This window comes from Herpailurus yagouaroundi, unplaced genomic scaffold, assembly GCF_014898765.1.
Source record: "Herpailurus yagouaroundi ecotype Mexico unplaced genomic scaffold, PumYag 530, whole genome shotgun sequence".
In the NCBI taxonomy this organism is placed as follows: Eukaryota; Metazoa; Chordata; class Mammalia; order Carnivora; family Felidae; genus Herpailurus; species Herpailurus yagouaroundi.
In genome coordinates, this window is record NW_024412747.1 from 9,572,012 (window position 1) to 9,597,892 (window position 25,881).

General features: G+C 44.3%; 1 long non-coding RNA gene across 1 annotated transcript; it reads right to left on the reverse strand.

Annotated features, from left to right (window-relative positions):
• Positions 1 to 23,351: 23,351 nt before the first annotated feature.
• LOC121023222 (uncharacterized) lies at positions 23,352 to 25,492 on the reverse strand. Its single transcript, XR_005787300.1, has 2 exons — positions 24,901 to 25,492; positions 23,352 to 23,714 (listed from the first exon to the last, which is right to left on the reverse strand). It is a non-coding gene; the product is annotated as an uncharacterized LOC121023222 (long non-coding RNA).
• Between the last annotated feature and the right edge of the window lie 389 nt (positions 25,493 to 25,881).

Consider the following 25,881-nt stretch of genomic DNA (forward strand, 5'->3'; position numbering starts at 1 on the left):
GGTGCAATGAAAGAATATGCCCCAGGAATCGAATTTACACTAAGCATTCAAGGAAGACTCCCTGAAGAAGTAACAATGAAGCTGAGACCTGGAGGGGAAGCAGGAGTTAGCCAGGCAGAGCTCAGGAAAGAATGGTCCAGACCCCCAACTGGGGAAGGACCTGGTACGCTCAAAGAAGTCCACTGGAGCTGAGGCAAGGTGAGTAAGGAGCACAACGGCTCGACATGAGTTCGGATAATTGGCAGGGTTTTGGGGCACTGTTGGGAGTTTGGCTTTTATCCCAGGTGGGATGGAAACCATTGAACAGTGTACCTCAGCCAAGTGACGAAGTCCAAGTTGCACCTTAACGTCACTGCCAGCAAGAGGACATAGACACATTTGCAGTGGACTTGCACTGCAGCATCAGGATAACTAGGCAACATTTACTGGACCTGTCTGTACCGAGCACTGCAGGGTAGCTGAATGATGGAAGCCAGCGACCGTGTGCCAGGCAGCCCTATGTGACGTGACCTGTGGGGCAGTGAACCAAAAGCAGCCTCTAACCAACAGCCTGTGAGGACCCGAATCCTGCCAACTACCACACAAATGAGCTCCGATGCAGATGCTGTCCCGTTCGAGCCTTCAGATAAGACTGCAGCCTCCTGATCGACCTTGCGACAGAGACATCCAGGTAAGTCTGCCTGGTTTCCCAATTCACAGAAACCGTGAGATATTAAGCCACTAAGGTTTGGGGAGATTACTTCTGTAGAGTTGGTAACTAACCTATCAGTCCCACTCCATAGTCCATTCTTTTAACTGCTACGCTCTAGAAAATGAGATCATTACTGATTAAAAAAAAATCACTGGCAGGTGTAAGGAGCATGGATTGAGGGTATGAGAGTGAGCGAGGAGGCCAGTTAAGATCATTGCAGATGTCCAGGGGTGAGATGGGGGTGGCATGGGCTAGAGTAGCTACGGGGGAAATGGGGAAACATGGACAAATCGAGTGAATGTTACAGAGGTGGATTGACTAGACTTTATTGGGTTGTATGGGGGGAAGAGACAGAAACAGATGACCCACACGTTTCTGGCACGAGCAGTTGGGTGGGTAGAGTTGCCATTTATTGTGATGAAAATCCTAGAGGAAGAGGAAGTTTGGGGCAAAAGGTCGAGAGGTCGGTTTTGTACCTCTAAAGTTTGAGGTGTGTACGAGAAAACCAAGTGACGATACCGGATAGGCATTGAGATAGAGACACGTGGGGCTTAGAGCAGAGGTCTGGCCCTGACATGCTAGTTTGGGACTTCTGTTCATTAGAGGACTTTCTGCCACGGGCAGAAATCTGACTCCAAGTGGTTTACAAATAAGGCATTTTATTGGTTCCCGTAACAAAGTGTACAGGTCAGGTGGGTTTCGCGTGCAACTCACTAAGGGCCCCGCCTGTGTGCTGCGACTCCTCTGTGTTCTCTTCCGCGGTTGGCTTGTTCACAGCCTGGCTTTTCCCATGGTTGTGAGAGGGCCGCCAACAACAATGAAGGCCAGGCTCATCCTTAGTCATGTCAAGTGGGGATGTGAGCTCACTTTCCATTCCTCGCTTTTAAGAGCAAGGAAGATGTATCTGGAAGCTCCAGCAAACCTCTCCGATTTGCAGTAGGCCTGCTAATCACGGAACCTGTCCCTGATGAGGGCAAGAGTCATTAGCATGTAGTTGGAATTTAAAAGCCACCGAACAGATGTGATTACCAAGGTTAAGAGCATAGAGTAAGAGGAGATGAAGGCCTACAACTACGTCTTGACATTCCCCCACATGTACAGTTTCAGAAAGGAGCAGCAGCCAACAAAGGAAGGAAACTAGGAGAGGGCCCTGTCTCAGGAACCAAGAGAAGAGAGTACTTCACAATGGAAGCAGGGGTGGCCTGGCTGGCTCCGTTGGTGGAGCATACGACTCACTCTTGATCTTGGGGTTGTAAGTTGGGTGTGGAGATCACTTAAAAATGAAATCTTTAGGGGCACCTGGGTGGCTCAGTCGGCTAAGCATCCGACTTCAGCTCAGGTCATGATTTCACGGTTCATGGGTTCAGGCCCCACGTCGGGCTCTGTGCTGACAGCTCGGAGCCTGGAGCCTGCTTCGGACTCTGTGTCTCCCCCTCTCTCTCTGCCCCTCCCCTGCTCATGATCTGTTTCTCTCTCTGTCTCTCTGTCTCTGTCTCTCTCCAAAATAAATAAACATTACAATTTTTTTATGAAATCTTTAAAAAGAGATAGGGTTGTCAGCTGTCCTGATGCTACTGAGAACTTGAATAAGGATTGGAGAATATCCGTTAGCTTCAGCAGATGGCAGGTGGCTCACAATCTGGGCCCTAGCAGTTTTAGTTGAATAACGGAAAAGGAAAGGACGTTGAAATGGATTGAAAAGTGGAAAGGTAAGAGACACACACAAATATGGATACTTCATTTGTGACAGGTGACATTTACAGCAATGGAGGAAGAACTTGGCTGTTACTAAAGGGCAAAGACAACTGGCAGTCCATTAGGGGGGAAATTAAATTGGACACCTCCTCTCTACACACAAAACCAGTTCCAGATGCGTTACAGAACGCCCTCATGACCTTGGGGTAGGAAGACATTTCTAAAGAAACCAAGAGCCCTCACCGAAAAAGGAAAAGTTTGATTAAATCCAAACATCCGTTCATCAAAAGAACCACGGAAGAACTAATGGGCAGGCCGTGAATGTGGGAAGATACTTGTAACACACGAGGGACAGAGAGGAGAGTCTAGAGCAACATCATACAGTGGAATGGGCTGTGCAACGAAATGCTCTCTAGTTCCGTCCTGTCCTACAGAATACTGTGTGAGGAGGGAAAGTTTCCGTAGTCTCTCCCATCCTGCAGAAAGTGCTTTGAGGAAAGAGGCTCTACAGTTCTCAGCTGTCTGATAAAGTAGCTTCTAGTCACAGGTAGCCTGGAACATTTGAAATATGGATAGTGTAACCGAGGAACTGATTTTTTTTTTTAAATCAATGTGTATTTAAATGACCACAGGAGACTAGTAGCTAATTTATCAGGTTACAGAATTCTAAAATATATGAAGAACTACAAATCAGAGAAAAAGCCTGTATTCAATGGCAGGGAGAGGCAAAAGTCTTCAAGGGAAGGAGGCACTTCATCAGGAATCCAAATGGCCAATAAACAAATTCAAAATCACTCAAGGGGCTTCTGGGTGGCACAGTCAGTGAAGCGTCCAGCTCGTTTCGGCTCAGGTCATGTCACTGGTCGTGAGTTCGAGCCCCACGTTGGGCTCTGCACTGACAGCTTGGAGCCTGCTTGGGATTCTCTGCCTCTCCCTCTCTCTACCCTTCTCTCTCTTTCCCTCTCTCTCTCTCTCAAAATAAATAAATAAACTTAAAAAAAGCGTGTTTAAAAATTACTCAACCTTGTGTTACTCAGGGAAATGCAAATGTAAAACAATGAGATACTGTTAAACACCCGTCAGACTAAGACTAGCAACAATGTAAAAGTCTAACAGTGCCACGTGTTGGTGCATCTGACCCGCCTACACTGGTGAGAATGTAAATTTGTAACCTACTTGAGAAGCCATATGGTATTGTGCAACTAAGCTGAAGAGAGGTGAACTCTGTTATTCCCGGCATTCCTTTCAGCCGCCAGGCTACATATATGAAAATGTCCATGGCAACATTGTCTATCATTTCCCAAAGCTGGAAACAAACTAAATGCCCATGAATAGAAGGGATAAATACATTATTGCATAGTCATGCAACGACAACCTTGACTCTAAGAAAACACTAGAGCTAGGGGGCGCCTGGGTGGCTCAGTCGGTTAAGCATCCGACTTCGGCTCAGGTCATGATCTCACACGCTGTGAGTTCGAGCCCGAAGGGCTCTGTGCTGACAGCTCGGAGCCCGGAGCTGCTTCGGATTCTGTGTCTCCCTTTCTCTAACCCTCCCCCGTTCATGCTCTGTCTCTCTCTGTCTCAAAAATAAATAAACGTTTAAAAACAATTTAAAGGAAACACTAGAGCTATAAGCAACAACGAGGATGTAGCTTACAGTGCTGACTGAAGGGAAAGACACATCATTCCTATAGAATGATTGCATTTACATAGGCCTGAAATCAGACCAAGCTAATCTGTATAGATGTTAGTTATGTGTTCCAAGATGACAGAGCTGTAAAGGGGGAAGGGTCCTGAGCAGGAGGAGGCGCTGGAGGGCCAGGACTGTTCTACTTCTTGACTTAGGTGGTGGTTACCCTGGCGTGCGCTTGAGAACTCTTCGTTATGTGGTACAATTTTATTTCATTATAATTAAATTGAAAGAGTAAAAAGTAGATGAGAAAGTGGAGTGCGGGGTGCAGATAGCATGAGACACTTGAGAAGGGGCAGAGAGTGAGATCTGTTAGTTTGCCCGTTTGCTTTGGTTCGGTCTCTAATGGAAGTTCCTCAAGCAGGGGCTTTCCAATGTTGAGGCCTCAACAGACAGTAAAAATGTATTTTGGGGCGCCTGAGTGGCCAAGTCGGTTGAGCATGCAACTCTGGATTTCGGCTCAGGTCATGATCCCAGGGTTGTGGGATCAAGCCCCTCGTCAGTCTCCTTGCTGAGCATGGGGGCTGCTTAAGACTCTCTCTCTCTCTGTCTCCCTCTGCCCCTCTCCCCACTTGCGCTCTTTCTAAAATAAAAATAAACCTGCTTCAGGTGAACACGGACCCTGTTTTGGGTGAGCTAGTGCCCCTTGTTGGATAAAAATGAGCCCTGGGTGAAATCCACTTCTCTCTCTCTCTCTCTCTCTCTCTGTCTCTCTCTCTCCTCCCTCCCCTCCCTCCTTCCCCCCTTCCCCCCTTCTCTCCCTCTCTCTCTCTCTCTCTCTGCCCCTCATGAGATTCTTTCTCTGCCCCTCACTCACTTGTACCCCCTCTCTCTAAATAAATAAATAAATAAAATATCATATATACAATATATATACAATATATATTATATACATATATAATAATGTATATATGTACATATATGTATATATAGAGACATATATACATATATATACATATACATATAGAGACATATATACATATATATGTACATATATACATACATATATACATATATAATAAGTAATGACATAATAATATATCATATACATATATGATATATATTTATTTATTAAATAAATATATATTTTATTTTACACTGCGACCTAGTATGCACATATACTGGGTTTTATTAAATTAAGACTCCATTGACTATAGGAGGCAGCATTCTTTTATACACCATTTATTTTCACTGCCATCAAATGTTGAACAATGCTTTCTTGTCACTTAGAAGTTTTATGTCTATTTAAAACGTTGTGTTCATTTAAAAACTTTGAGACTTGCATAGTTCCTCTCCCTTGAGTGAAATGCATCGCGATTGTGTTCTGGAAACTTGAGCTTCGGTTCAACTTTTTGAGTCAGCCATCAGGATTGAAGCTTTCCCTTCTGTGCCCCTAAATAAATGTTGGATAAGGCATCCTAGAAGAGGGCGGGCACCCTTGCTGCCCCCAGGATTTCCTTCCAAGCTATTCTGCAAGGTTTGATGTTGGCCCCTTCTTTATCTTAGGCTTCCAGAAAACACCCAGGCTTCGCATCCCTTCCTCAGACTGTCCTTAAATGGTCTGCCGATGGAAATAATGGGCGGTCGCGGTGAGACGAGACCGTCCTGACACCGGGACTGACTTCATGCGTCCCAAGTGCCACCTGGCCAAGAGCAGCTATAGTGTCATCCGGCTGTAAGTCCCGTCCTCTCTTGATTCCAGAAATGTTCAAAAAAAAATTGTCTTAATTAAATCGTAGACTCAACAGAGTGTAGTGCGTAACAACTTCCTATGTGTGTTGTACTGTGATATATAATTGTTAGTATTGGTCACAACCTACTGGTTAATTTCATGGCCCACTAACGAGGCCGGTACATAGAAACTGGACAGCACTACCCAGGGCCCCTCTGAATGCTGGGGAGGGGAGCCCAGATTGGGGGTGGTGGAGGCAAGGGGTGTTGCCCGTGGAGATGAGTAGGTAGGAGGGCTGGGATCAGAAGTCCTGGCTCCAGGCCCTTCCCCAGTGCTTACAAGCAGGAGGAAAGAAAGGAAAAGGAGGAAGAGGAGGGAGGTTATAAATAAAAGAATGAGCTTATGAACCAATATGATTTTTTTGGTTCACTCGGGTTTGTATTTTTGCATTAGGTTTTGTCCACAACACTCAGCTTTGACAGAGATATGATAACCAGAGCAAGCTGCTTAGCCTCTTTGAACTTGAGATTGATTTTGAAAACATGAAGAAGGAAAAACAAACAAACAAAAAACCCGGAGAGTTCAGTGAATGCTGGCTATTTTGTCTGGGTACAATCCCGGCAGCTAGACCTGATCTTCCCCTAGCCCAGTGGTGCTGCTCAGTCTAGCTTCCTGGAGAGGCAGTAGGATGTACAGCTTACTCCCTCCAGCAGTGTAGACACCGAATTCAGATGCTACGAAATGTACATACCTGTCAGAAAGCAATCTGGGCTTTTATTGGGGGAGGGGGGGAGGGGAGAGGGTATTTTAATTGGCTTGCTTAGTTTGAGCTGGTGCAAAGGAGGGAGCCCAGGGTTTATTTGCAGAATGTGGAACACTGTGGCCTGAAGAGGTGAAGGGTGCTGTTGATTCCCAGCTGCAGTGAGGCATGCCATGGGCATGGGTAAGTTACTTGGCTTCTCGGAGCTTGTTTCCATCCTTGAATGTGGAAAAAAAGAATTGAATTGGTATTTAAGATAGTTAAAATTTCATAATCAAATGGTGTCATGATATAAACTTAGTAATACTAACCGAAAAATCTAATTTGGTAAAATATCTGTTACCAAAAATATGGAAAAGCCAACCAGTTTGCCTAGGGAAATCAAAGATAAAATCAAAAGGTAACAAGGGTTGATGAAACTCAATCATGATGATTGCACAACTCTGAATACACTAAAAACCATTGATCTGTGCACTCTAAATGGGTACATTGTATGGTGGGTGAATTAAATCTCAATTGTTACCAAAATTTTTTTTCAAAAGATACAATGTATATCCAAATATGTAACTGGCCTATAATTGGCACTCAAACGTTTACTCAATGAACCAGTAAGTGAATACATAGCAAATGATAGCTACACAATCATGGGAGAAAACATGGCTCCTTTGGCCCTTGACAAGACGTCAACACAACTGCCTACAGGATTTTTTAGGCTCACGTATTCACTGGAGCAGTCACAAATATCAACTCAAGGCTTCAAGTTTTATATTTTGAATTGTTCTAGTTTCTTTTGCTATTTCTAAAACACAAGATTTATGCTTCCTAAAAGTGTCTCTAAAATTGATTTGAAATGTATTTCTTGGCTCAGCTAATATCCCTAGGTTTATCAATGAGAATAAAACCACAGGTAAGTATACCAAAAGCAACTTTTACTTCAGAAGAATAAAATAAAGTGATTTGCAGTGATATCAAGCTAGAATTCAGTGTCCAGAAATGCACCATACTCTGCTGTGCACTTAATCTACCTCCTAATCATAGTCTTTGTTAAGGGCTAGTCCTAGAAAACAGAGAAATTGACAAACCCACCTCTTAAAGGACAGAAAACTAGTATTTCCATAATTAGAGACATTTCTCTTTAATTGTAAACTCTTTTTTAATCCTCCCCCCCCCCCCCAGAGAATCCGATCCCTAGATTTCAGTGCTACTAAGAATCTGTCACCCCCAACATTTTGCTCACTCTTTGGAGAGCCTTCTCCCATCTTAGCTTATCTCATCTTTCTCTGTTAGCCAGTTTTCCCACATTGGTTATTATTATTATTTTTTTTAATGTTTGTTGATTTTTGAGAAAGAGAGAGACGGAGTGGGGGGGGGGGGGCGTGTGCAGAGAGTGAGGGAGACATAGAATCCAAAGCAGGCTCCAGGCTCCCAGCGGTCAGCACAGAGCCTGACACAGGGCTCGAACTCACAAACCATGAGATCAGGACCTGAGCTGAAGTCAGACGCTTAACCGACTGAGCCACCCAGGCACCCCTTCTCCCACGTGGGTTCCAAGCCTTGTCTCTTTTCTAGACTTACTAAGAGTTCCCAAACTATGACCGTCACTTTGACTCTGACTCGAGACTGTATGAGCAGTCAGATCCCCCCACCTGAGCACACAGCAGGGCCAGGATCAGGCATGTGGCTCACAGCCGGGGCTCTGAAGACATCTCGTCCTCAGCACTCTGCCTCACAGAGTGAGCACTCTGCCTCACGTCCTGAACAGTGAGGACAGAGCTGCTCGGGCTTCCTCCCAGCCACAGTCAGAGCACACAGAGGGCCTGCTGACTGCCGCTGGGGAGTCCTGAAATGGCCTTCTATCTGTGCGCGGTGCCCATCTGAGCTGTGGTCCGAAAGCGTGCCACAATGAGGCCACCTGGGAGTCTCCCATCAACTGCAGCAGACAGCTTACTGTCCACATCCCTCGTCTCCCTCTGCTGGGCGCTGAGCGATATTTACATGAATTAGAGGCAGGCCATGAGTTAATTTCCCCTCTCCTTCGCTCTATTTTTGGACTTGTCTCTCAGGGCTTCTTGTTCTGATGACATCGTTCTTACAGCCAGTGGTTCGTACATTCGTTCTGAAGGTCCCATCGATCTTCCCTCACTCCCCCATTCTCTGACCTTCTTTGTGAATAATGAAGAACGTGAAAAGTGAATCCCTTGAGGAGCAGGAAGTAGCTTCTCCCTCTCTCGGCCAGCTGTTTCTTTTCTGTGGGACACCCCCCCCCCCACCCAGTGTAGCAGCAGGATTCAGAGACTCTTTGGGGGCAGTGTTCTTCTTTTGGTCTCTGGGACATTTGGAGGTGGGGAGGGGAAGGGGGTGCAGCTAGAAGCATAATAGAATAATAATAGAGGATAATAAGCACAGGTGTCACTTACAGAATATATACCGTGTGCCAGGCATGGTGCTAGATTCCAGAAACTCCGTGAGAAACTAGATAGAGATGCTGCTTCATTTTTCAGTTAACAGGGAGGCCTTGCTCACGGTGGGTGCTCAGACATCATTGATCCGAAATGTTTGCCTGTAGGTTGAACGTCAGCATTGCCGCTTAAGATCTGCCCAGCTTCTCGTAAGTGTGCACAGCCCCTCAAGAAGTTCCTGAGAACAGTAATGCCATGGATCTAGCCTATGAGCAAATGACAATAACCTAAATTACTTCTCCCCGGTCAGGTGGGGTGACGCAGCATGGCGCCCCGTCCACTGATGCGATATTTTGCAAGTTCAAAGAAGGTGATGTTAAGTGTGCCCAGGAATTTTAAGATCATATACAATATTTCATGACACTGAGCCCTACTTCAACCGTGCCCTCTAAGCAGTCGTAGGTAGGACCCATTTCTAGAAGCTGTCAGGACTGTTGGATGTACGGTGAAGATTTTACACTTCCGGGTTTGTTCAACTGGTTACCTCCAGTTTTCAGGTAACAGAGAGGCCAGGCTTCATATAAGTGCTCAGACACAGGAAATGTTTGCCTCTAAGTTGAATACTAACAATGTGTGCTGAGCCTGCCTGGTAATGTTTTGTTTTGTTCTTGGTGAGTGTGCCCAATATGTCAGGAAACTCCTATGCACATTAATGCCCTAGATCTAGCCTATTAAAGAAAAATCCTTCCTTTTTTAAGTTCAATTTATTAAAACAGTGCTCAAGAGGTGCCTGGGTGGCTCAGTCGGTTAAGCGTCCAACATCAGCTCAGGTCATGATCTCACAGTTCATGGGTTTGAGCCCCGTGTCGGGCTCTGTGCTGACAGCTCAGAGCCTGGAGCCTGTTTCCGATTCTGTGTCGCCCTCTCTCTCTGCTCCTCTCCCGCTCACACTCTGTCTCTGTCTCTGTCTCTCAAAAATAAATATTAAGAAAAAAAGTTTTGTAAATAAAACAATGCTCAAAATCCAGGGTGGTTTGGTTAAGCATCGAACTCCTGATCTCAGCTCAGGTCTCACGCTGTGAGTTCAAGCCCCACATTGAGCTGGGCATGAAGCCTACTAAAAAAATATATATATTTTTTTAATTAAAAAAAACCCTCAAAATCCAGTTTTATGGCAAATTTCAACACTTTGTCTAAAACTTAAGGCTATTTTTACTGTGTTATACATTACCTGATCTGATGATTTGGTCTCAAACAAAGCCAGAGAATTGGCAGGGCAAAATGTCTTCCTTAATCATTCTTTTATTGCTTTAAGACCACGTATTTTTATATTGGAGGTCTAGATCATGGTTTTCTACCACTTTACGTGCCTGGCCCAACACATGGGAAGGTAGCCGACCTTTCTAGGTATATAACCGTATGCAATGCTGACATCGTGCCGGATAAGCTTAAGCAGGTGCACTGCTCGATGTTCTGCCCATAGGGAAGATTTCCCCTGTCTACTTTCCAGGTTGTCCCTGAGTGTTGCTACAATGTGCACTGGATAAGCAAGAGATTGCTAGTGTGCTGGAGGCTGTTTAAGCCACGTGATCCCAACAGGCCTGAAGCTACTGCAGGCATCAGTGGTAGAGAAGATACAGTAAGAAAGTGATGGCAAGCTCCAGAGGGAGAGTCACAAAGCAGGCTCAGGGTCTGGAACGAGGCTGTCCAATCTGCTACTTAAAAAAAAAATCGTTCTTGGGGCACCTCGGTGGCTCAAGTCAGTTGGGTGTCTGACACCTTCAGGTCATGGTATCATGGTTCATGAATTCGAACCGGGCTCTGCACTGACAGTGTGGAGCATGGTTTGGATTCTCTCTCTCCTCCCTCTGCCACTCCCCTGCGCGCATGTGCACACACACACACATACACACACACACACACACACACACACACACACACTCTCTCTCTCTTTAAAAATAAATAAATAAAACATTAAAAAAAAATAGCTCCTGATGTGCTACAGGGCTCTGGAAGAGATCAAATGTTTGACCATGGACACCAAGTGGCCATGCGTTCAGAACTGCCTATGATAACCTGGCTTCTGTCAGACTCATTAACTCACGGGATCAGGTGAGCCCAGAGACAATCCATCATAAGATGGAAATGGCACATCCAAATCGAGCCCAAACAGGACAAGGGAGTATAAGTAAACCACATGAGCAAGTAGCCAGACCCCTGCCACTCACCACGGTTGCACCTGTACCCCTCCCTCAATTTACATGAATAGCCATTGAGGTAGAGGGTCCCCTATGATCAGGTGAAACGGGAGAAAATACCCAAAACGTGATTTATGACGGTTGCCTCAGTGAGTAAGCTCAAGCCAAAAATGTCAGCTACATTGTAGCCACACTCAGGGGTGACCTTGAAAGTAGACAGGGGAAATCTTCCCTATGGGCAGAACATCGAGCAGTGCACCTGCTTATGTGTGGTGTATGGAAGGAAGAAAAGCACAAGATGAAAATGCACATGGGCTTATAGGTGGTGTTGAATGACCTGGCTGATCGTGTCAGGAACCTGGAAGCCCACGACGAGGAGGTCTTGGATGGAGGAATGTGGACGGCCATGAGGGAGTGGACATAAGGTGGGAAGATCTCTGAAGTACATGCTAGGCTCAGCAAAAGTATCCACCTCGGAAGAAGGGCCATTCAACTACACAGACAAAATGACTCGGCCTGTTGACGTTAACCAGGCTAATCAGCCACCCCAGAGCAGAGTGGCATAGCGCCAGAGATGGATGCCCGACGTGGGCCCAATTGCATGGATTGTCACTTACCAAGGCTGTTCTAGCTACCATTGCTTCTAAACGCCCAACCTACCAGTGATTGAACCCATCTCTGATCCCCCAATATGGCACTATTTTTGATGCAATCAACCACCCACTTGGGAAGTTTCCAGCATTGGGCCTATTCTTTTTATTTTTTTAAGTTTTTTTTTAATGTTTATTTATTTTTGACGGAGAGAGAGAGAGACAGAGCATGAGTGGGGGAGGGGCAGAGAGAGAGGGAGACACAGAATCCAAAGCAGGCTCCAGGCTCTGAGCTGTCAGCACAGAGCCCGAGGCGGGGCTTGAACCCACGAGCTATGAGATCATGACCTGAGCCGCAGTCGGACGCTCAACCGACTGAGCCACCCAGGTGCCCCAGCATTGGGCCTTTTCTATCCCGGAAGGGTCCACAGTTTGTCCTCACAGGAGTAAACACTTAATTCCAGCCATGATGGCCTTTTCTGCCCACAGAGGCTCAGCCAGCACCACAACCAGGGATTGAGGAAGTACCTGATCCATGGAGCATCCAACCAGGAGGCCCACTTCACCAAACCCATCCCAGAGCACAACAGGGCACCAGAAGGCCTGCTCTGGCATTGCTGCTAAGTCAGTATGGAAACAAGGATGCTGTCTCCCAGGTCATATGCGCTGAATCTGAGGTCTCTGTACTGCGTTATATCCGGTAGAAAGAATGTAAGGGTCAAAGAACCAAAGGACAGAAGTGAGAGTGGCCCCCTTATCATCTCTTTGACCCAGGGGGGATCTTTGTGCTTCCCATCTCTCCTCCTGTGTGCTCTTTGGGGGTTGAGGGACACATTTCAACCCATGCACCTCCCAATAACCTGCTGTACTCAGCGTCTGCTTCTCAGAGGCCCCAAGTAACACAGAAGGTAAAAAGGTGGGTGAATTGGCCACCCAATTCAGTTTACACAGAGGATTAAGTTAGTCGTCTAGAGGAATCCATTGTCTGATTTCATTGTTTATTATTTCCTTACAGCCCAGAGCCTTTGAAGCATTTTACTACATAGATATCTCTGTCAGATAGAAAAGATAATCCCAGAGGTTAGAAGGAAGGAGATTTGGTGCCAAACTAGAGCTGTTACCTGAGAAAAGTGCTGACTTTTCTTCCAGGAACAAGGAAATGTACTTTTCTCAGCAGACTTTATAAGTGTTGTGGGAGACTATTGCAAAATTGGAACAGATCCATAGATACAGAGAACAAACGGATGGTTGCCAGAGGGAATGGGGTGGGCACAAATGAGTGAAGGGGAGTGGGATGTACAGGCTTCCAGTGAAGGAATGTAGAAGTCACAGGGATAAAAGGTACAGCATAGGGAATACAGTCGATAGTACTGTGACAGCATTGTATGGTGACAGATGGTCGCTACACTTGTGGTGAGCACAGCAGAATGTATAGACTTGTCGCATCACTACATTATACACCTGAGACTAAGGTGGTGTGTGTGTCAACTATATTTCAGTTGGATGGATGGATGGATGGATGGGTGGACGGACAGATAGATGATAGATAGATAGAATTTTTGGCATGTTAAAATACTGCTTGTTTGACATACCAGTTATATGCACATTAACATATTAACTGAAGACATCCAGTGGGAAAGAAACCTGTTTAGCTTTGGTTTAACTTGCTCCTAAGAAAAATGATCCAAAATTTGGAAACAGGCAAAAGGGATCACTGGGTATCCTTTCAGTGTCCCACTCTAAGTTGGTAGCAAGCTTGCTGGAAGAGCCTTTGTTTGACTTGCTACTCACCTTTGATTAGGATATTTGCAACTCCGAAGGAGATTAACTTGAAGACAATTGATGGTACAGCAAACAATATTTGTCTTATTAGAGTAAAGATAACCTCCAAAAATACCACGTATTGCCTTGTGGGAAATTAACCATGTTAACATAGTAATCTTATTCTACATTTTTTAAAAAAATTTTTTAACGTTTATTTATTTTTGAGACAGAGACAGAGCATGAACAGGGGAGGGGCAGAGAGAGGGAGACACAGAATCCGAAACAGGCTCTGGGCTCCGAGCTGTCAGCACAGAGCCCGACGTGGGGCTCGAACTCACGGACCGCGAGATCATGACCTGAGCCGAAGTTGGCCACTCAACCGACTGAGCCACCCAGGCGCCCCTTATTCTACATTTTTAAAAAAAAACTCTTTTCCTTGTTCTTCAATACTTCTGGAACTAGGTTTACCATCCTGCTATTCCCTCATCAACAATGTAGTTAATAGATCTTTGACACATTTTGATTCTATATTTGTAACAGGTAGTCATGCTGCATAAGTTATTGGAAATTGTACTTTAACAACTGTTTCCAAAAGTTACTTAGTTGCAGGAACACCACTGGTTTTTGTTGTTGTTTTCTAATCTCTTGCTGCCCATCCCTAGTGTTTTCTTCAGGCTAACTTCCTAAAAGTGAAACACTAAAAGGAAGTGTATTTTTCTTTTTCTTTTTTTTGGGGGGGGGGGGCATTATTGCCACATAGTCCTCCAAAAGATTGTACAATTAAGAATACCACTGGGGCGCCTGGGTGGCTCAGTCAGTTAAGAGTCCGACTTTGGCTCAGGTCGTGATCTCACGGTCCATGAGTTCAAGCCTCGCGTCGGGCTCTGTGCTGACGGCTTGGAGCCTGGAGCCTGCTTTGGATTCTGTGTCTCCCTCTCTCTCTGCCCCTCCCCTGCTCATGTTCTGTCTCTGTCTCAAAAATAAACAAAACATTAAAAAAAAAAAAAAAAGAATACCACTAACAGGTGTATGAGTGTGCTGTCCCTTACATTCTCCACAATAGTGGGCACCACATTTTTAAATATATTGATCCATTTAATACATTGGTTAATATAATTGGTTAATTTAATAGAGAGATTAGAATCTCATGGTTTTGATTAGCACTTTATTAGTAAGGTCAATACTTGTTCATATTTTTTGGCCCTGTTTTTCTAGGTGTGTGTTTATTTTTCCTAGGAATTTTAGTTCTATGGAAAAGATTTTTGGTATTTTTATCGAGATTGTGTTAAGTTTAGAAACTGACCAGAGAATTTATGATACTGAGATGTTTTTACCTAAGAATACTGGATATATTTCCATTTGTTTTAATCTTTCAGAAGTGTTTTAAAGTATCCTCCTATAAACTTTGAACATACATGTTTATGTTTATTCCTAAATGTATTTTCTATGTTATATAATTGTTGTGTATCTGAAGGCTTTTAATTTTTGTATGTAGATATTATATTTTGCTATCATAATGAAACTGTGTTGTTTCAGTTAGCTTTATCATTGATTCTCTGAGACTTTCTAGGGATACTATCATATCTTCTGCAATAGAGATCGTTTTACTTCTGTTACCAATTCTCCTAACAGATTTCTTTTCAGAGTTTGCATTGACTAAAACCTCTAGTAGGAAGTGAAATCATGTAGATAGCGGGCATGCTTTCTGGTACGTGATCTTAACAGAAATGCGCCTCGTGATTCCTCTTTAAGAAAGATGTTGGGAGGTACCTGGGTGTCTCCGTCGGTGAGGTGTCTGACTCTTGACTTCAGGTCAGGTCACGAGATCGGGTCACAATCTCATGGTTCGTGAGTTTGATCCCTACACCCAGACTCTGCGCTGGCAGCACGCAGCCTGCTTGGGATTCTTTCTCTCTCTCCCTCTTTGTCTGCCCCTCCCCTGCTTGTGCAACGCGAGGTTCTCTCTATATAATTAAACAAACTTGAAAGAAAGAAGGAAGGAAGGAAGGAAGGAAGGAAGGAAGGAAGGAAGGAAGGAAGGAAGGAAGAAAGAAAGAAAGAAAGAAAGAAAGAAAGAAAGAAAGAAAGAAAAGAAAATGTATCCTTCTTCACAGTCAGTGCTTTTTTTGGCTTGAATTCTACTTTGTCTGCCATCAAGATCACAGAACTTGCTTTTTTGTTTGTTTCCATTTTTCTGTCCCCTTTTTTCTCACCTTTCTTTTATATACAGACTGCAGTTGATCTTGCTTTATTAGACACATTGGAAACCTTTCTGTTTCATAGATCAACCTGATCCATTCACATTTTTTTGTCCATCTTGCGTTAAAATTGCTTTGTATACGTATAATTAGTTGAAATGTTTTCTTTGCTGTTTTAGTTTTATTTTTATTATTTTTTTTAATGTTTACTCATCTGTGAGAGAGAGAGAAAGACAGACAGAGTGTGAGCGGCTAAGGGGCAGAGAGAGAGAGGGAGACACAGAATCTGAAGCAGGCTCCAGACTCCGAGCTGTCAGCACAGAGCCCGATGCGGGGCTCAAACCCACAAACCGTGAGACATGATCTGAGCTGACGACTGAGCCACCCAGGCACCCCCGCTGTTTTATTTTTTAATTTTCTTTTTTTACTTAAAATGTTTTCATGCTTGTTTATTTATTTTGAAAGAGAGAGAGCAGGGGAGGGGCAGAGAGAGAGAGAGAGAGAGAGAGAGAGAGAGAGACTCAATCAGGCTCCAAGCTGTCAGTGCAGAGTCAGACACAAGGCTTGATCTCATGAAACATGAGATCATGACCTGAGCCGAAATCAAGAGTCAGATGCTTAACTGACTGAGCCACCCAGGTGCCCTTAAATTTTCTTTTGATATTTAGGAAACTTTGTAATTTTATACTAATGCTTAGTTTTAGAATTCTCTCCTTTATGTTCTTGTTTTTATTTTATTATTATTTTTTAATTTACATGCGAGTGAGTTGGCATATAATGCAATCATGATTTCAGGAGTAGAATCTAGTGTTTCATCCCCTGCATATAACATCCCGACCAGTGCCCTCCTCCATGCCCCTTATCCAATCAGCCCATTCCCCCATCCCAGAGCCCCCCAGCAACCCTCCGTCTGTTCTCTGTATTTAAGAGTTTCTTATGTTTTGTACCCTCCCTGTTCTTATATGATTTTTGCTTCCCTTCATTTATGTTCATCTATTTTGTATCTTAAATTACACATATGAGCGAAGTCATATGATATTTGCCTTTCTCCGACTAATTTCGCTTAGCATCATACCCTCCAGTTCCATCCATGGAATTCTCTCTTTTCGGATGCCAGTCCCCTTTTACTTTCTGATTTGTCCATTTGTATTCATATCCACCGTTCCCATCTGTTGTCTAGACAATGAGTTTGTTTTGCTTTTTCTTTCTCTCTTCCTTCCCCTCCTATTTTAGTTGCTTTTTTACTTAGAACATATCACATTTATGTATTACTATTTTATTCTCATTCCCAACTTTGTTTTGGCCTTAAAAAAAATTTTTTTTTAACGTTTATTTATTTTTGAGACAGAGAGAGACAGAGCATGAACAGGGGAGGGGCAGAGAGAGAGGGAGACACAGAATCCGAAACAGGCTCCAAGCTGTCAGCACAGAGCCCGATGCGGGGCTCGAACTCACGAACTGTGAGATCATGACCTGAGCTGAAGTCGGACGCTTAACCGACCGAGCCACCCAGGCGCCCCTGTTTTGGCCTTAAATTTAAGTTAATTTTTATTACATGCTCATCATCAGCTCATTTGCTAACAATCTCTCAATCATCTCTCAGTTGAAGGTCACCCTCTCACAGACTCCTCAAGAAAGATTCATAAGTTCCATATTTCCCAAGCTTTTCCATGTTCAAAACAATTTTCCTATACTCTTGATACTCAAGTATATGTGCAAATACAGTCAAGGATCTAGGGATGAGACTCTCCTGGATTTGGCATAGGCCCTAGGTCCAATGACCTTCCCTTATAGAGGAAAGAAGGTGAAATTTAAAACACAGAGGAACCTAGGGGAATGCCATGTGAAGACAAAGGTAAAGACTGGAGTTACACAGCCCCCAAGGCAAGGGATGCCAGTTTTGTCAGAAGCCACCAACAGTTCAAGGCCAGCCATGGGACAGATGATCCCTCAGAGCCACCACCCAAGGCCCAATGCTGCCATCACCTTGACTTCAGATTTCTGGCCTCCAGAACTCTGAAAGAATAGACGTCCATTTGTTTTAAGCCACCGAATTCCTGGTAATTCATTATGATAGCCCTGCGAAGCGAACATAGACAGCTTGGCTGGTTATAAAATCTCTAGTTCATGCTTTCTTCCGTTGAGTTTCCTTTCTTTCTTTTAAAAACGCTGCTCCATAGCTGCCTACTTGGCATATTACTTTTGAAGAGTCTGGAGGCTGAAAAGCTGTCTCGTTCTCTTGCCCTTACAAGTCATTGGATCCTTTTGCCTGGAAGCTTTGAAAACATGTTTTTATCTTTTTATTTTTAAATACTTTTTTTTTAATTAAAATTTTAACGTTTATGTTTGAGACAGAGAGAGACAGAGCATGAACAGGGGAGGGGCAGAGAGAGAGGGAGACACAGAATCTGAAACAGGCCCCAGGCTCTGAGCGGTCAGCACAGAGCCTGACGCGGGGCTCGAACTCACGGACCGTGAGATCATGACCTGAGCCGAAGTCGGATGCTTAACCGACCGAGCCACCCAGGCGCCCCTGTTTTTATTTTTAACGTTTAACCGTTTTGCTATCCTATGTCTGAGAATTGATTGTTCAGTGTCCATTTTCTCCAGTGGCTGTGGGCTTTTTAAACAGTAGACTCAGATTATTTTTATTTTTGGAATGTGTTCTTAGATTATAGGTTTTAATGTTAGTTCTGGTCTATTGCTTTGATTTGCTTCTCCATTATAAGGATCTTGGACCTTCTTCACCTATCATCTCAGCTATTTGTTCCCTTTTCTTTTGATTGTTTTGCTGCTTCTTTCCAATGCTGCTCTTTAGATTTTTTATTTAAAACATTTTTCCTTGGGTACTTAACCATTTAGTCAATTCTTTTTTTTTTAATTAAAAAAAATTTTTTTAAGTTTTATTTATTTTAAGAGACAGGATGAAAAGCGGAGGCGCAGACAGAGGAAGAGAGAGAATCCCAAGCAGGATCTGTGCTGTCAGTGGGGAGCCTGATGTGGGGCTCAAACTCATGAACCATGAGTTCGTGACCTGAGCCAAAACCAAGAATTGGACGCTTAGCCGACTGAGCCACCCAGGCGCCCCCTTCATAAAATTTATTTTTTAATATTTATTTTTGAGAGCCGCCTGGGTGGCTCAGTCAATGAAGCATCTGAGTGCAGCTCAGGTCATGATCTTGTGGTTCATGAGTTCGAGCCCCGCGTCAGACTCTGTGCTGACAGCTCAGAGCCTAGAGCCTGCTTCAGATTCTGTGTCTCCCTCTCTCTCTCTCTGTCCTTCCCCCACTGGCGCGCTCTCTCAAAAATAAATAAACATTAAAAATACTTAAAAATAAATAAATAATACATATTTAAGACAGCTCCAGGGAGGGGCAGAGAGGGGGGACGGGGAAGAGGATCCAAAGTGGGCTCTGTGCTGACAGTAGAGAGCCCAACACAGGGCTTGAACTCACGAAATGTGAGATAACAACCTGAACTGAAGTCAGACGCTTAACCAACTAACTGAACCACCCAGGTGCCCCAGAATCTGGCTCATTTTTTAGTTCTTTTCTTTTGGTCAGTGGTTTGGCCCACAAGAACTTTCTCCCCACCCTGCTGCCCCGCTCCATATTTTCATCTTTAAATTCTCCTTCGCTCTCATGACCTTAGGCCAATTTGAGACCCTTACATCACCCTCTTCTCTTGTTTTCACAGTTTTTTAGGAGTCCTCCTGCCCCAGGTATGTTCAAAGCCTTGTGACAGACCTGGACAGATAGCTCTGGTAGAAACTGGTGTTGATTTTTCTATGTAATGGCAATATGAGGTCTGTAATTACATTATAGGTAAGAGATTTGTGTGTCTTTATTTGTTCTTTTTGTTACTCCATAGAGTTTTGGGGAGCAGGTATAAGAAGCTTCATATTTAATCGGCTTCAATTACCAGACGTTTCCCCTGGCTGCTTTATTTTTTTTATATCCTAGATTCACTTCAGCAAGTTTAGAAATTGCTTTTCATGGGTTTAGTTGGAATTATGTTAGATCTATAAATTAACGTGAGAAAACCAACTTGGCTGCTAGGCATGTGCTTTGGAAACTGATTGCCAGAATTCAAATCCTACTCTGCCATCTACTATTTGTGTGATTTGGGGCAAAATGCCTCACCTCTGGGGGCCACAGCTTCTTCATTTGTTTAAAAACAAAAGAAAACAAAACAAGGGATGCCTGGGTGGCTCAGTCGGTTAAGCATCCAACTCCTGATTTCGGCTCAGGTCAGGATCTCATGGATCATGAGCTCGAGCCCCGTGTTGGGCTCTGCAGGGAGCCTGCTTGGGATTCTCTCTTCCTCTCTCTCATCCCCTTTCCCTTAAACTAAATAAGCAAACATAAAAAAAAAAAAAAAAAGACCCACCCCCTAAAAATGTAGTGCGATTATGTGTATAAATTGCTTAACATAGAACCTGGTACATATCAAGTAGTATTCAGTCTACATATCCAGGAAAATATTGCATTTCTTCATTTTATTTAAGTCTTATTTCTACCTAAGCACAGCTTTATTATTGCCTTCACATTTGTCTTGTACATTCTTTTTAATTTCTTAGGTGTTTTACCTTTTTATCGCAATTATGAATGCCATTTTTCGGCAGTGAATTCTCTACCTTCATACCCAGGAAAACCTATTTTTTGCCAATGTTGGGTTCAACTGTCTTGTAGAATTCTCTTGTCGCTTCATTATATTTTCAGTTGACTCTCTTTGGTTTTTTTAAGTAAAGAAGGATATAATTTGCCTGTAATGACAATTTCATCTTTCTCTTGTCCATAACTACACCTCGCTTACTTTTGTCTCTTGCATTGGGTAGGACCTCCAGCACCACGTTTCACAATAGCGGTGATAACTGGCATCTATGCTTTATTTCTGGTTTAGATAAGATGGTCTCTGTTCGTTCACTAGTAAGTATGATGTTACCTAATGGCTTGATCGAGATGCTTTTTCTCAGGGCACTGATTGTGCAATGTGGCAGTTCTATTCTTATCATGTTAGTTTAGTAATAATGTGTTTTTTCTAAGTCTTTTAATATTCTGTCGGATATGATTTGCTGTGGTTTTATTAAGGATTTATATGTTGGTATTTTCCTGTGTTTTGCTTTTGGTGGTGACCTTTGTTAGATGTAAATAAATATGCTAATGAATTTCATAAAATGGATTAAGAAGTCTATCTTTTTCTTATGCTTCGGAATAGTTTATATACCAGGGGAAACATTTATTCTTGAAAAATTTGAAAGAAGCCCTCGACACAAGTATTTGTAAAACTAAGCAAAAATAAAAAATAAAAATAAATAGCCCTCAACACAAGAGTTTGTAAAGATAAGAAAAATAAATTTTAAATGTTTCCTCTTTTTTCTACATAGGAGGCTATCTCTTATTGTTTTCTTAATTTTTTAATAAATACTTTTAGCATATTTTTTAAAAAGATTTGAATTTTTTTTTTTTTTTTTTTTTGAGAGAGAGAGAGCGTGAGCAGGTGAGGGGCAGAGAGAGAGGAGACACAGAATACAAAGCAGGCTCCAGGCTCTGACCTGTCAGCACAGAGCCTGATTCAGGACTGAAACCCACAGACTGTGAGATCATGACCTGAGCCAAAGCTGGATGCTTATGTGACTGAGCCACCCAGGTGGCATATTTTTTAATAGACATTGGAAAATCCAAAAAGACACATACCCTAATACCCTGGCCATTCACTTCTCCAAAAAGAAAACCACTGTTCCTTGTATATCCTTGCAAAGATACTCTGTTAATATATGAGTGTGTGTGTGAGTATATATATTTTTATTTTTTACTCAAATAGAGCATACTATACATGCAGCTCTGCACCTTGTTTTTTTCATTGTATGTCTTACGGTATGGTTCCAAATTGGCACATGTAGAGTTGCCTCATCCTTCCTAAAGATTGCATGGCCTTCCATTGCCTGGATGTACCCCAATTTATTTAACTGATGCCTAATGCTAGACTATAGTTTCCAGGCTTTTAAAAAAATTTTTTTTAATGTTTATTTTTTTACGAGAGAGAAAGGGAGAAAATAGGGGAGAGGGAGAGAGAGAGAGGGAGACACAGAATCTGAAGCAGGCTCCAGGCTCTGAGCTGTCAACACAGAGCCCGATGTGGGGCTTGAACCCATGAGCTATAAAACCCATGAGCTATAAGATCATGACCTGAGTTGAAGTCGGAAGCTTAACCCATTGAGCCACCCAGGCACCCCCCCTTCTTTAAATTACTTTTCCAGTCTTTTGCTATTATAAACAATACTGCAATGAATCTTTGTATAAATTTATCATTCCATACATGTGAGAGTGTATATAGAATTTAAATTCCTAGAAGTGACACACCCATTGGAATGGCTAAAATCCCAAACAGTGATAACACCAAATTCTGGCAAGGATGTGGAGGAACAGAAGCTCTCATTCATTGCTGGTGGGGATGTGAAACAATGCAGCCACTTTGGAAGACAGTTTGGCAGTTTCTTACAACACCGAACGTACAATCCAGCAATCTCTCTCCTTTGTGTTTACCAAGAAGAGGTAAAAACTTTTGTTTGTATAAAAACCTGCACGTGGATGTTTATAGCATCTTTCTTCCTAATTGCCAAAACTTGGAAGGAACCAAGACTTCCTTCTGTAGGTAACTGGATAAACTTCAATACAGACGAGGGATTAGTATTCAGGGCTGGAAAGAAATAAGCTATCAAGCCATGGAATGACATGGAAGAAACTCAAAGGCCATTACTAACTGAAAGGAGCCAATCCGAAAGGCTACATACTGTACATTGGACATTCTGGAAAAAGGCAAAACTATGAAGACAGTAAAAAAGATCAGTGCTTCCTGGGGCGAGGGGGAAGGAGGGATGGATAGGCAAAGCAGAGGATTTTTAGGCAGTGGAACAATTCTGTATGATGTTGTAATGGTGGATATGTCCTTATACATTCATCCAAGTGTACAACACCAAGAGTGAATCCTAATGTTAACTATGGACATCCATCTGTGGACTCTGGTGAGGGTGTTGTTGGGGGCGGGGGGAGGCTGTGCTCGTGTCAAGGCACGGGGCAGGTGGGAAATTCTGTATCTTCCTTTCAATTTTGTCATGAACCTAAAACTGTTCTGAAAAATAGTCTATTTTTAAAAATCCTGGAAGTGACATTGTGCGATCAAAGGATATATGTATTTACATTGTTAATAGATATAGCAAGTGCTTTCGTGGAGCAATTGACATTTTTCACCAACATGTGGACACCTCACCCTCATCAAGGCAATGCAGTAAAACTTTTTGATCTTTATTCAAATGATTGAGGAGAATCATGGTATCTGCTTGTCATTTTAGTTTTCATGTCTCCTATTATAAATCAGATAGGGACACCTGGGTGGCTGAGTTGGTTAAGCGTCCAACTGTTGGGTTTCAGCTCAGGTCACGATCTCAGGGTTGATGAGTTCGAGCCCCGTGTCGGCTCTGGGCTGACAGCTCAGAGTCTGGAGCCTGCTTCGGATTCTGTGTCTCCCTCTCTCTCTGCCCCTCCCCTGCTCGTGCGCTCTCTCTCTCTCAAAAATAAATATTTTTTAAAAATTGATACCCTACTCCTACTCCAATATGGCTTCATCTTACTTTAATTTACTATATCTGCGACCACTCTGTTTCCAAATAAGGTCACATTCTGAGATACCAGGAGTTAGGATTTCAACATATCTTTTTTGGAGGAACACAATTCAACCCATAACAACCTTCCTCTAGAGTCTTTGGGGAGGGGGTGAGAAAGAACGTAAAAGCGAAAGATGCCGAAACCTTCTGCTTACACTGCATTCAGCCTGCCTGAGTCATATTGCTGAGATAGTTACAGCCTCAGCCTTCACTCTAAGCACACAATGCAGATGAGTTACCAAAAACTTCAATCTGGACTTCAGAGGAATTTACAAAACACTTCTGCCCCATGTAGATTGCACCCCTTCCTGGTTCATGCTTGAGGGAACTGTATGTAGGCTCATCTTTCAGCCATTGCCTCGCCACTCCGGTCCTTGACTGGATAACCTGCAAGCTTGAATTAAGAGAAAAAGAAATGTACAAAGAAAGGTCAAATGACAGCCCCACCTCCATCCTTATCAGACCAGAGACCTCACACCAGGAAGATTTTTGTTTGCTTCTTGTACTGCCCATGGGGGCGGGGCAGGGCAGGGGTCCTGCTGTCCACCTGAGCTCCCTGTTCGCCCTTTGAGAGGTACAGGAACCCACAGGTGGAACTGTTCTCGAAGTAATTCCACTGCTCTCAAGTTTCCGTCAAAAGACATCCTTTTTGAATTCAACACCTGTTGCCCACTAAACCTATTAAGAGTCTATTCATGGAAGGCCAGCTTTTACTGCTTGGTTCAACCACACCTCTACCAAGAGCCCTTTCTGTCTGTCATTGGTCAGGATTTGGACTTTTGTTTGTTGTCTCAGGATTAAGGCACAGGCTTTTCTTGCTTTTCTGTGGTGTTTTATACTATACCCTGCATCCTAGAATTTAGACACCGATGAGAGGCTAACCTAAGTCATGGTTAACTTGGGTGGGGATTCCATGCTCCCCTGGGTCTAAGAGGTTGGAATTTAGAGGAAGGCATGCTTCCTGCTCACTTCCTGCTCATCAGGGCATTTGAAGCACTATTTAATTCCACACCACCTTTCTATGATCAGTACTTCCTCTCAAAAGTCCTACACTCCTTACCTACCAGGGCACCCCAAGTAGGGTGAGGTAAGTGAGGCACTCTCCTGGGGGTGAAACTTAAAGGGGCCTAAAAAGTGTCCGTAATCAAGATAACACTTTCATCCAAAAATAGAAAGAATAATTGGCAAAGTAGGCCAGCTGCTAACTGCCTAATTTTGTAAATAAGGTTTTTAGGGGTGGGATTAACGTGGGAGGAGAGAGGCAGGATTGTGCAAATGCAGAAATGCATTTGAAATTTTGATACATTGCTCATGGTGGATTTTTTTGCACTAATTTTGATTTTAAAAAATATTGCATTAAAATATTTATCTTGATTATGGAGGTTTGGGGTTTTTTTTTTTTCTCGAATCCATACATTTTGCGATTGAAGCACGTGTCTCTCACTAGCCTTACCCTCGTATCGGCTTTGTAAAATTACCAGTCAACAAAAACTCAATCCACCTTCTTCAGCCACGCCTCATACATGTTAGAGAATCAGGCTGGACCCATCCCTAATCCCCCAGCGTACAGATGCCTGCACCTTGAAGTCTCCTTGCGTCCCAGTGGGTTTTAAGATCCTCTCCTCTGGCTTTCCTTGCACGTGCATTAAAATACTACATTGCATTTAGATCGGTCTTCTGCACTCTCAGCAGCCGGGGTGTCTCGACCATGTGTTTTTGCACTTCGGCTCAGGTTAGGAAATGATCTCTTCCTTTCCTCAAAGTTATCCAATTTCACGGCTCGCCAACCACCTCCTCCAACCACGACGCCTTCCATAACCGCGCTGACCTGCAGCGGTGTCCTCTCCAGCAACGTTCTGCGTCTCGGTCCGTGCTCGGCCCTGGGACGTAGGGTGACAGGACCGGCCCCAGCCAGGGTCGCCGGGGCCGCGGACCCTCCCCGAGCCCAGACCAGCTCGCTGTCGGGCCGCCGCATCCCTTCACCGGTCATCGTGTGATCCGGTCTGCGCGCTCCGCCGAGTCGTCCGGCGTGAGAAAGGGCTCGCAGGTTTTTACGGAAAGGGACTGAGAAGCGCGAAAAAGCTCCCCGCACGATAGTGCGCAGGCGCAGCAGCGCCCGACGCTTTCTTCAGCCGCGTCTTTGGCGCCGCCGGCTCCGCGCCCCGCGCTCGGCAGCCCGGTGGGGGGCGCTGCGGGGAAGGACCCCCTAGGCGGGAGGGGCTCCTTGGAGGGGGTGTGGTGCGGCGCCCGGGTCGCCGCCCTCGGGGGAGGGGACCCGTGCGGGCGGAGGGCCGCGGCTAGGAAGGGCATGGGGCGGGCGCGACCCGGGGCGTGCGCGGGGGCCGGGGGCCCGAGGAGAAGGGTGACGGCGGGTGACAACGGGCGGGGCTGCGGGCGGCGCCGCGTTCACGCCCTCTGCTCGGCCGGGCCGGGAGGGTCCTCGGCCTCTGTGCGCGCCGGGCCGGGCAGGCTGAGGCGCACGGGGCGGACGCGGCGCCATGCACGGCCCGCCTGCTTGGCCGCTGCGGCTGCTCGTGTGGCGAAGCCCGGCCGCCAGAACG